We start from the raw sequence: 11,497 nt of genomic DNA on the forward strand, positions 1-11,497 counted from the left end.
TCTGAGTATGGAGTCAATCTCTCCCCACGGTGACGCTCTGAGCTTCAGGCAGAGGTGCATCTCTTCTGCGCTCACTGCCTACAAGCCCTTGTGGCTAAGCTTTGAGCACAACACAGTCTCTTTCCTTCCATTATAGGGCCTTGTCAATTCAACAAATATTATCAATTACTTTACCGTTATTTCCAGAAAAAATACCCCCTCAAAATACAAATGAACAAAAAAATCCCAGTAATAATTTTAGCTAATCTTCCGATCTTTTTTTTTTATAAATCCGAATTTGGAATCTCGTTGAAAGGGTGTGAAGCTAATGATGTAACTGTGACAGGTAAGCACATTTACACATGTAAGTAGAGTTTCTTTCATCACTGTATCTGTTATATTAAGATAATATTAATAAATTAAAGCATTGATGAATAGATTAAGCAAAAGTCTCTTTACCTACTCTAAATATCTAGGATAAGCCAAACTTGGCCTATTTCCTTCTTCTTGAACAAGTTTGCTGACTGTTTCACAAAGTAAGTGAATGCAGTTTTGTTTCCACATGATCCAGGACTTTATAAAAGAGTCTGGCAAGATGATTAAAACGAGCATTTGCTTTCATAAAGTCAAACAACGTTCGCAAATTTAAATTAAAATCCAAATATTAGAAACAGCTATTAGTACAATGCAGCACACGTCTCCAATGCAATTCTTCCAAAATGAAATCAGAAGATGTAATAAAACACAACAAAGGTTTGATAAAACATCTGCAAATAACATTACAACATTTTTATGAAATTACAAAAAGAAGCAATACTCTTACACTATATCTCCTCTAATATAGCCTGGAGTCATTTGTCTTCATTGTCGAATGTAATGAAAAACTAAAATCGCTTCTCTTTTTATGAATGTTTTTTATTAAAGATAAATGTTTTCTCATACTGTCACTGGTGGTTAATCTAATTTCTCTAATTTTTCTGTGGTCTGACAAACCAGAAATATGTTGCTATTTGAGTTTAGAGGAGCACACAGCGAGCTTTTGGACCAAATAATTCCACAAAAGATCGGAAGTATCTGTGCTGGATTATTTTAGATTGCTAATGCCAAGGCAGGAAGCTTCTTCATCCTTTTGTATGATGCAACCAAACCCACACATATAACCACAGGCATACACGAGTATTCCCAACTGATTAAACATTATATTACTTGTTCATTGCCATTGGCAGCAAAAGACCTCCAAATATCAATTTTAATTGAAAGACTGGGTAGTGAATGATCATGCTTCATTGGCAACCAATGAATTAAACAGCTGGGTTAAGAGTGAAGGGAGCCTGTTCCTGAAAAAAAATTAGGACATGGTAGTATTTCAAGAAGAGGGGAAGGAAGTTAAACTCAATCATGGAGTTTAGCATTCCTATGAATGATTGGTTAATTCTGAAAAGCTCCAATTCAAAAATGGCGTAGTAAATGCTGACAGGTAAGCACATCATATATATTTTTTATCACATAATCTGGGAATGGGACAGGTGTGTTTATTCTGTCGCAAAAGAAAGTTGTTAATAGACTTATGGAATTGTGATAAAGAAACACAGTGACTACATTGTACACAACAGTGAAAATGTTCCAAGTGACATTATTATCAGGAAATTGCTAAATTGGGCAGTACAGTGGTACCTCGAGATATGATCTTAATTTGTCTGAGCTCGTATATGGATTTACTCGTAACTCAAATGAACGTTTCCCGCAGAAATGAACTAAAAACAAATTAATTTGTTCCAACCCTTTGATAAAACAACAAAACAGGATATGGGATTGGAAAAAAATGTTTTATTTGTTCTAATTTGCCATCTATTAACTAAGTAACACATAACTAGTGGTTTAATAGAACTAAAATGTGTTAAATAGTACTACATTTAGACAGATTATGGGGTGCCTAATGGTATTAGAATCACAATTATTATGTTGTTTTGGAGTAAAAGGTGATTTTTGACTGAAGTTTACAAGTAGGGCAACAAAAGAAGAACAAATGCTCAATTATTATTGTTTTTAGCAAACCGTATAGGCGTTTTAATCATTTTTTTAAAAATCACTATTTATTTTTTATATTAGTAGCCATCCTATTTCTTATTTAGATACTGAAATAAAAGTGGTGGTTTATTATTCAATTTATTTTGTAGTTTTGTGAGTTTTTTTTTTAAATATTCATTTTATCCCCACAATGCAGCTTGTTTCACCTTGAGCATGTCAAATTCAAATCATGTCCTTGCTGAATTCAAGTTCCACTTCATTCATTTGAGCAATAATTCCTATTAATATTTGCATAACACAGTCAAAGACACTTTAGTCCCATCTGTAGTGCTTGAAGTGCCTAACGGAGAAAGCACGATAATCTTCACTATTTACAGAGACCTTTTGAAATAAAACTACATGAAGGACAGAAAACCTTTAAAAGAAAAGTAAGTATAAAATAGTGTTTAATTTAACAATCCTATACTTGCCTTTGGTAAGACTTATATCATTATTTTCTTTTTAAAGGATTTAACTCATTGCCTGTCATTAATAGCCATATTAATATCCAATCCCACTTTAAATGGATTTAGAGGGACTAATATCACGATTCTTTACCGCCAGTCCCCAGTCGGGAATTTGAGAGAACCATCAACTAGGATTTGACAATTTATGCACCCCCCACTTGTGATATGGCTGTATCCCTGTCCAACAACCACGGGATGTGTAGCAGAGATGGAAATAGTTCTTAAAAATCCGCAGAAGGATAAAAACATTCTTGTAACTTCCTTGTCAGTTTGCATTAAGTGCGTCTGTGAGCCAAAGAGAGCAGGAGATCACTCGTAGCCGTCTTAGAAGGGGGAGAAAGGGTCTCAAATCTTTTCACTGGCACTTTAAAAGTCTCCATGTTGTAACGCATTCTGACCTCTGACTGACTACACTTTTACAAGCGATTGGAAAAAAGACTTATATGGATCCAAAGACTTGAGCTATTTGGTCTATTATTAGGATAATTTGCGAATGTTTGACCATGCTGGGTTGTAAGTATTTTTAATTAAATGCATTTCCTTCATTTAGTCACAATGGCAGGGATTATGATTTTTTGGGGGGGATTTTATTTTAATAAAGAGGATCTAATGATAAACTCAAGTATACAAAATTACAATTACAAAATTGATTATTATTAATGCAAAGTTTTGAATTCAGAAATGGGCAGATCATGTGCCAAAAATTAATGTGCTTTAAAAATGTTATACTATGGCAGGCATTTTGTTTGGCAAAGATAAAAACAGATTTAGTTGAAATGATTACAAATGTGTTATTTTTCCCCCAAGGAATGTGTTGTTATTTTGAAGAAAAAAAACATGTAGTTATTTTTAGTTTATTTCTCAGTAAAGCTCAATTTGTGTGCAATATTTTTAACTTACCACATATACATACCCTAGTAGCCCATATTTTTATTTAGTTTTTTTTTAGCTTTTTCATATTTCAATTTTAACTTATTTTCATTTCTCATTAAAAAGAAGAGGTAGAATACATATTTAAAATAAAGAAATACAATGAAAAAACAAGTATTTACACATTTCTTTAAAAAAAGGCAGGGTCTCAGTATATAAGAAGGGCAGATAAAAAGATGATTGTACAAAATATACCTCAACCCTAAAAAATAAAATAAAAGGACTTAAATTGTTCACTAATTAGGAAAGGAAAATAAACATCACCGACAAAGTCCAAGCATCTCCCATGGCTGAAGAAGAGACAAAGATGAAAATTTGTCTCATACTTGGAGCTGCTTTTTGGCGGAGTCAAACCTGGCGATCATACTAACTAAATATCACTTTACTCGTCATCTTCCATAAATAAAATAAAAGAATATAAGAAAGAAAAAAGAAAGTTCCCTCCAAGAAAAGTAAATCCTTGACACATGTTGAATAATGCAGCCTAACAACAAAAGAAACAACCCTACAAAGATATTCTTGTTATTCAAATCCTTTTTTTTCTAGTTGTTATACTGACCCCATTGCCTTGTCATGTTCTCATGCAAAGAAATAATCTTCCAGTATTTAATTAAGAGAGCTTTACTCTTTTTTTAGCTGTGACTTGTAGGATTGCACCGTAAAGGCGTCGTCCTAAATACTGTATGTCGAAAATCCAACAAATGCAGCCAGGTATTCATCGAAGGTTACGCATACATTAGCTATAATCCTCTTACATGCTTTTAAAGAAAGGTTCTTTTCATCCAAAGAGCTGCTGTAGGATTTTTTTTTCTTTCTTTTGCCGGCTCACCTTGAGGTCCAGAGAGGAACACAAATAAGGCATGAAGCTGTGCGGAGTGTGGAGAAGCTTCTTTTCCATATGCTGTACACAAAAGGATCGGAGGCAGGCCAGGATGGCTTTGATGGATTTTTAGTCCAACCCTAATGTGTGCTGGGTTCGCTATTTCTTTCCCCTGACGGGATCCGAACAAATACATGAAAGTGACAATGCGTGAGTCAGAGGAGCACAAGATGGCGGTGTGTTTTCTTTTCTACATGGTTTTTTTTTATATTTAATAACGAGTTGTGATTTCACCGCAGAAAGTACTCAGGGCTTAGTAGCAATTACTCAAGGCGGGAATCATTTTAGTCAGAAAAAGCAATTGTTTTAGTCTGTTTGACTTAAATTGTGATCTTTATTGAAAAAAGTATTTATAATATCTGCGTTCACACTCAAAACAAATGCTATACATTTGAATGGATATCTTTGGCACTCATCCTATGACTTAAAAAGCATATACTATATATAGTGCATAGCAATGAAGTATCATTTGATTTATTGGAATAGTTTTACTTGGATAAGGTATTTTTTCATTACTTTTTGTATAATCCAGTATTTAGCAATGGTAGCAAAAATATTTTTTCAATTATTATTTCTAATATTCACTAGAAATACTAAGTAAATATTTTGCCATTAAAACCATGTTTATATATTCTTTTTTAAAGTATTATAGTACTTTTTAAAATTCATATATATATATATATATATATATATATATATATATATATATATATATATATATATATATATATATATATATATATATATATATATATATATATATATATATATATATATATATATATATATATATATATATATATATATATATATATATATATATATATATATATTATTTATAAAAATATGTTTAGATTTTTTTTTGCCTCACCCAAATATTACATAGTATACTTTGAATATACATGTTACGTGACATCTTATTTTATCATGAATATATCAAAGGGTGCACATGTTTTAATACTAAAAATGACAGCACATAAAGTATATGGATGGATGTTATTATATAGTTCCCTCGTACCGCCTAACAATGAACAGATGTTGCCCATGGATTCGAAGGCCACTCGTGGGGCAATTGCTTCAGTGAAACGTGATACATTAAACACAAGGATTCACATTCATATTGTCTCGTGTCACACTATTAGGTCACTATAAAGGTGAAGGTGTGAATTGAGCTTATAAACTAGGCTGTTTTACTGTACTACAGTATAGACACTGCATGTACACGCTAGGATGTCAAATTTCACTTCTTCTCTCCAAAAATAAGGATTCTGTCTGTGTTTTCCTTGGATGGATTTGCTTCCATCACTCCATTTTGCAGGCACTGCATTGTTAGAAGAAAGATTAGAGGAAAATGCACAGAAAAAGACCAACAAAAGAATGGATTTTTTTTAAAACACAACCGCAATAGACTTGCCAATAGAATGGATACCCATCATTGTGCAATCAAAGCTCAAGGGGTTGGAAAAACACTTTGTTTGACCCCCCAACATTTGGGGGGGAAAGTACTGAGAAACCCCACACTGTGTATTTTACTGCCTGTGTGAGTATCAGTTTGTGTATTTACACATTGTGCATTTTGCTGTGTGTTTCCATACACGTGTTTTCTCACTTTGTGGATTTTGCTATGCTAAACCCCTATTTTGTGAGACTGTAGCATTTTTTATGAAGATGATCATTGTTTATCGATGATAGACAGTCACCTCTACATGCATAGTGCAATGAATTTAAATATTCATAGTTTTCATCAATTTAATAGTAGTAATGGGAATAATTTCTCCTATTTTCTGATTGAACAAAATGTAATAGCTGTTTGCTCTTTGGAAAATTCAAGCCTCAAGCATTGCATTTGTTTTCTGGACATACTCATAAAAGAAATAGTTTGTGCAAATCTCAGCACTACCACCACACATAATTGCTTAATGAAAATGAGAATTGTCCCTCCTTTAGATGAGCCGCTTCATCATCGTCTTCATCATCCACTTTCTCCTCCTTTGTTGTTGAGCTTTGAGCAGCTCGCGTGAACTGTTTTTAATTTCATCTGCCAAACTTCAAATGCCTTACACTCCCCGTTGCCCCAATTTTCTTTGTGCTAAATGAGTGCTGTATATCAGCCAGGCCTCTGTTCTCCTTCCAGTCCTTCTTCTTCTTCTTCTTCTTCTTCTTCTTCTTCTCTTTCAACCTCTCTGACGACGGATTAGTTCGCTTCAAATCAAAGATTCCGTCATGTGATTTGAATTAGTGCTTCTGCACTAGGGTATCTATTAAAACCAGGGTGGGGAATACTTATTCTATTCGCTATCATGAACAAGGAAGAAGCTCGCTTACTAAAAAATAACCATTCATCCATTTTCAAAATGGATCCTGCTCTGGATCACAGCAAAATGGAGTCTATCCTGTAACATAGCATACTTAGATTAGATTAAAACTTCATTTCATCCCGTATTTGGGAAAAAGACACACAAGACATTGTAGACCTAGTTAAGAAACTGGAGCCACACAGAGGATTTGTGTGAAAAAAAACACCTGGAATCCTGAACTGGTCGCCATTTAGTCACAGGACACAAATACAGAGAGAATAAATGTAAATAATCCATATATTAGACAGTGATCCAAACCGAAACAAGTTCATGTTTTTGTATTACCGAAAGGCAGAAGTGAAATCAAAAGAACATAAGTTTCATTGTCACTGCATATCTAACAAATACAGAGCAATGAAATGTTATTCTACTTTCTACGTATCCAAAGAAGAAGAGTAATTGGGGTAAAGGGAACAGTGCATTGAGCCTAATGGGTCAGTCATATGGGTGCCCCCCGATTATCATTTACAACAAGGGGATGGATGAGGGGGGCAAAAGCAAACTCCCACACTATTTTTCTGAGCAAGAAAAGTGTATGGGGGTGGCTAGTTAGGTACATAAACAACAGAATAAAATGGCAACAGCAAATCCCAAAATGCAGATATTTAAGGGGGAGGGTGCATATAGCCATTCAAAGGACTCACAGACAATCATTCTATGCCTCACCGTCCGTGTGTGGGTAGAGAGTGGGTGAAGGCAACTGGATCAGCGGCAAGTAATTTTCAGAGTTAGTCCATAAGTCCATTACGTTCTATTCTCAAGAAATGCAGCCCGTCCCGTGTTTCTCTGCCTGATGGCTGATGATGAGATATAGCTGTTACCGTGGAAACAGTCGGATTTTCATCATGGGAGATGAGAGGAATGACCAGGGTGGTTTCTAATATACCATTACTAAACTTTTTTTTACCACTCAGTTATTGGTATAACTGTTGTGCTCTATTAGTCAAACTCAATGTTGCCAAGGTTTAAGAAGAATGGGGACAAAATCTTTTTCACTTTTGCAGGTATGAACATGTACCTTTTCCACATCATGTTGTTGTCATATGCAGGGAGAAGACTATGGTTCAGATGGTTCCAGCAGCCTATCACTTCTACAAACGTAACCCTCCCCCCCAAGACCCCTATGACTACTGGGGCATAGCAACGGTTCCAACAAGTAAGTAAAGCCCCTCCTTGCTTAGAGTGAATGGATTCCCATTTGTGTAGCTCTTAGTTATGCTTTTTTTGTTCATTCCTGATTATTCACCAGTGTGAATAACGTCACGATATTGTTGTATTGGTCCTTGGACTAACCAGGAACAAAACACTGATGCCGTTTTTAGCCTATTATAGTGTTAGGAAGTGACAAAACCCGAACCTGTGAAGCCTCTTGATTACATTTTATACCCACCTTAAAGATTCCTGGCAAAAATATGTTCAAATAGAAGAGTCTGAATATAATGCTGAGATATAGCACTCAGTTTATGGCATTTTTTTAGCACTTATGTTCAAACATTTTATTTCTTGAGAAAATAAATCATCAAAATGACTGAGCAGTCCCTTTTAAGTTTAATAAATACAACGTTACTGGCAATGTTATTTTTGATGAAAACAAGGTGTCACACAGAGCCACACACACATATAAAGCATTAAAAAAATTAGGCACAATTGCCTTTTCCAAAGCAGGCATAGTCCAAGCTTTAAAACAGCTACGGCAGCGTATGGGTTTTCGATATTTTCTGATGGTAGTGTACATTCTACCACACATCCCACTTGTGCATTCATGGTGTGCATTTCATTTAATAGTGTCTTGCTTCTGCGGTAAATAAAAGATTCTCAAAGTCAATCATTTTTGGTGATTTTGAGGTGACAAATGCAAGTCAATATTTAAAACCAGTAATTAATCCAAGTCAACACCTTGTCGTATATAATGAGGATACTTTTACTGAAGATGCCAGTGAAGGTTGGAAAGTTTTTCTAATTTTCCATCAATTTGATTCATTTTTTAATCTTCACCTCACTATCATGAATAGAAGACTATAAATGATGGGAAAATGATGGATGTTTGTCTTCCTTCCTTTCTGTCATTTCAATTGGTGTCTTTTCTAAGCCCTTGATTAAATGACACTGGCTTACACACATTTTGAGGAGCACGAAAAGAAAAGGTTTCAATTGCAATCAAGGCGTTGAACTTCCATGTCAGATCTTTTCTTCCCCCTGGCTCCTTTCATGAGCTTAATACGTCAAACTATCCCCTTGTATGTGCTTGAGAGCCAGCCCATGTAGTCACAAGCTGATTGCTGATTGAGTGTTAAACACTCTTGTTATCATGCTGTGTATTGTATTGCTGATGTGACTCCATAAGTAGCTTTAATGTCACTCCTTCCATTTTAACATGCACGCAGCGTGGTAACACAATGTCAACATTACAGTGGTTTTTTTTTTTACAATTTACAGGAGCACATTGTGTAAAAAAGTGTGCAGTGTTTCTGTTGCTAAGAGTAAAACATTCACAAATGGCAATATGGTAGCGAGAGTTGAGCCAAATGGTGGAAATGATCTAGTTTGCATGGCCTCCAGAGCCTGAGATTGTGAGCCTATTTTGTCCTTGACTCTCATGTCTTCGAGTGAGAGAACATTGCCCCCTGCTGATGCTATAAAGCTCAGAAATAAGAAAAGAAACCGCATCCATTTTCACAGCTCACAATTATCTTATTTTCTGAACCGCCTTATCCTCACAAGGGTCGCAGGGGGTGCTGAAGCCTATCCCATCTGACTTCGGGCCAGAGTCAGGGGACACTCTGAATTGATGGCCAGCTATCCATTCTTGCTCACACTTTTAGACTGTTCAATCAGCCTACCATGCATGTGTTTGGAATGTGGGAGGAAACTGGAGTACCCGGAGAAAACCCAAGCAGGCCCGGGGAGAACATCCAAACTCCACATAGGTGGACCGACCTGGATTTGAAGCCAGGTGCTCCACCCCAGAATTATTAAGATTAAAATTTTGTACTAATTTGATTGATTTTCCAAAGCTACTGTCTGAAAAGAATCTTCTGAATCATAAAAATTCTTAACTAATTGGCGGCCATTAATACAATAGAATAGAATTAAAGTGCCAAACCAGTCAGTACAAAAAAACAAAACAATAAATTCAAGGCATACGTCCAATGCTCTTGGACTCAGAGGGCTAGGAGCTCCCAATGCAAATACATGGTCTTAAATGTCTCTATCTCTTTGGCAAGAGTGGACAACTGGATTGGTCTCACAGTTCGGGTGGGTATGGGTTTCTTCCTAGATTTGCTGTTGCTATAGCTTCAGCTTTCAATTGATGATAATCTGTATTTAGAACGTTCTCCATGTGAGGCCAAAATCGTCAATTAGCAGACAATTCTGCTCCAATTTCATGCATTGCTGTTGAATTTCCCGTCAAAGCCCAACGACGAAATGTTATTTTTTCTTGTAATTATATTGAACGACTTGACACAAAGTCCTATGAAAAATAATGAAATGAAAAAGGAAAAGAAATTATATGCCGCCGGTGATTCACAGGCCTCAAGCTGGCAAGAATGCATATGAACCACAGCGGGGAAGCACGCCCCCTTTGACGGCGCTATGACACTGATTAAAATGTTTTCCCCTATAATCTCAAAAACAATAACACCACGCCGACCGTGTTTGGTACGGCAGAAATGGCACATTAGTTCTGCTAAACTATGACAATATTAGCTTTGTGTGGGCACCAGGTTGTTATTATTACTGGAAGAAATCTCTTTTCTGGGTGTAATAAAGCATCAGCAGTAGGGCATCGTCTCAAACTGAGATGCTAAGAGTATTCAGAGGCTATTGTGTGTTGAATTTCATACCAGGCCGTCTATTATTAGTAATTCACTAGAGCGGTTTTAGAGGGGAGACAGCAGGGGTTATAAAGGAAAATATTTTTCTCCAGCAGGCCAGTGGGTGTCCAATTTTTATGAAAAAGAGCCAAAGGCCAGAGAAACCTTGCTTTTACTCAAGCCGAGAGCCTTGCTGGGTCACACGGAAGGTCGGTTGGATGGCCTGTTTCCAATAGCCACATGGCAGCCAAGGTCAATACGTATTGCACAATATTGAATATAAAGAAGTAAGTATTAAGAAAATAACTCCGCTATTCCCATTTAGTCGACGATCCATATCGATTTGTCAACCGCTGAGTCCGATTAAATTTACATAGTCCAGCCAACTCCACAAAAATTACTTATTACTGATTTTAAAGTTCCAATGGAGTTGAAATATGTGTTGTTTAAAATTAACCCTTCAAAAGAAGAGCACTGCTAAGACACTTACCAAAATTGAAGAGTTTGAAGATATATTTTATATAACGGGATATTCAAGGTTTCATCAATGCGAAGCCAACAAAATGAATTCATGCAAATTCGATAGGTTGGAAGAATTTTTCTTGATTTTTGATTAATATTCTCTACAATATTTCATTTGAATCATGACCTTGAATTCTTTCAGTGCTAATGAAAGACATTTAATCGTGTGGTGTCCAATCATCCTTCCGCTGTAAATGTAAGAGTTTTTTTTCCTCACAAGTATACATCCAGTTGAATTGAGGACAGGCAGCAAATTAACATTTATTCATTCACTGCCAGTCCCAATGTCCCAGTTCAAACAGATTGGACTTCTATCACTGAAAATGGCAGTCAGTGAGTTAAAGGTTACCTTGCATGAAATTATTTTTTAATGTTTATATTTTATTTTTTTTCATGCAGAAGAAGCTTCCTTCCCACTAAAGGAAAGACTTCAAAAGTGCAGCATGTTTACAAAAGGTATAAGAAGGAAAAATAAAGGTG

General features: G+C 35.6%; 1 long non-coding RNA gene across 1 annotated transcript in view; it reads left to right on the forward strand.

Annotated features, from left to right (window-relative positions):
• The window catches only part of LOC144201854 (uncharacterized), a 43,717-nt gene extending 32,222 nt beyond the window's left edge, over window positions 1-11,495 (forward strand). Inside the window, exons 4-5 of the long non-coding RNA XR_013327405.1 lie at window positions 7,730-7,836; window positions 11,417-11,495. This is a non-coding gene — a long non-coding RNA (uncharacterized LOC144201854). The remainder of the gene's footprint in view (window positions 1-7,729; window positions 7,837-11,416) is intronic.
• The last annotated feature ends 2 nt before the right edge of the window (window positions 11,496-11,497 follow it).

This window comes from Stigmatopora nigra, chromosome 9 (genome assembly GCF_051989575.1).
Source record: "Stigmatopora nigra isolate UIUO_SnigA chromosome 9, RoL_Snig_1.1, whole genome shotgun sequence".
Taxonomy (NCBI): Eukaryota; Metazoa; Chordata; class Actinopteri; order Syngnathiformes; family Syngnathidae; genus Stigmatopora; species Stigmatopora nigra.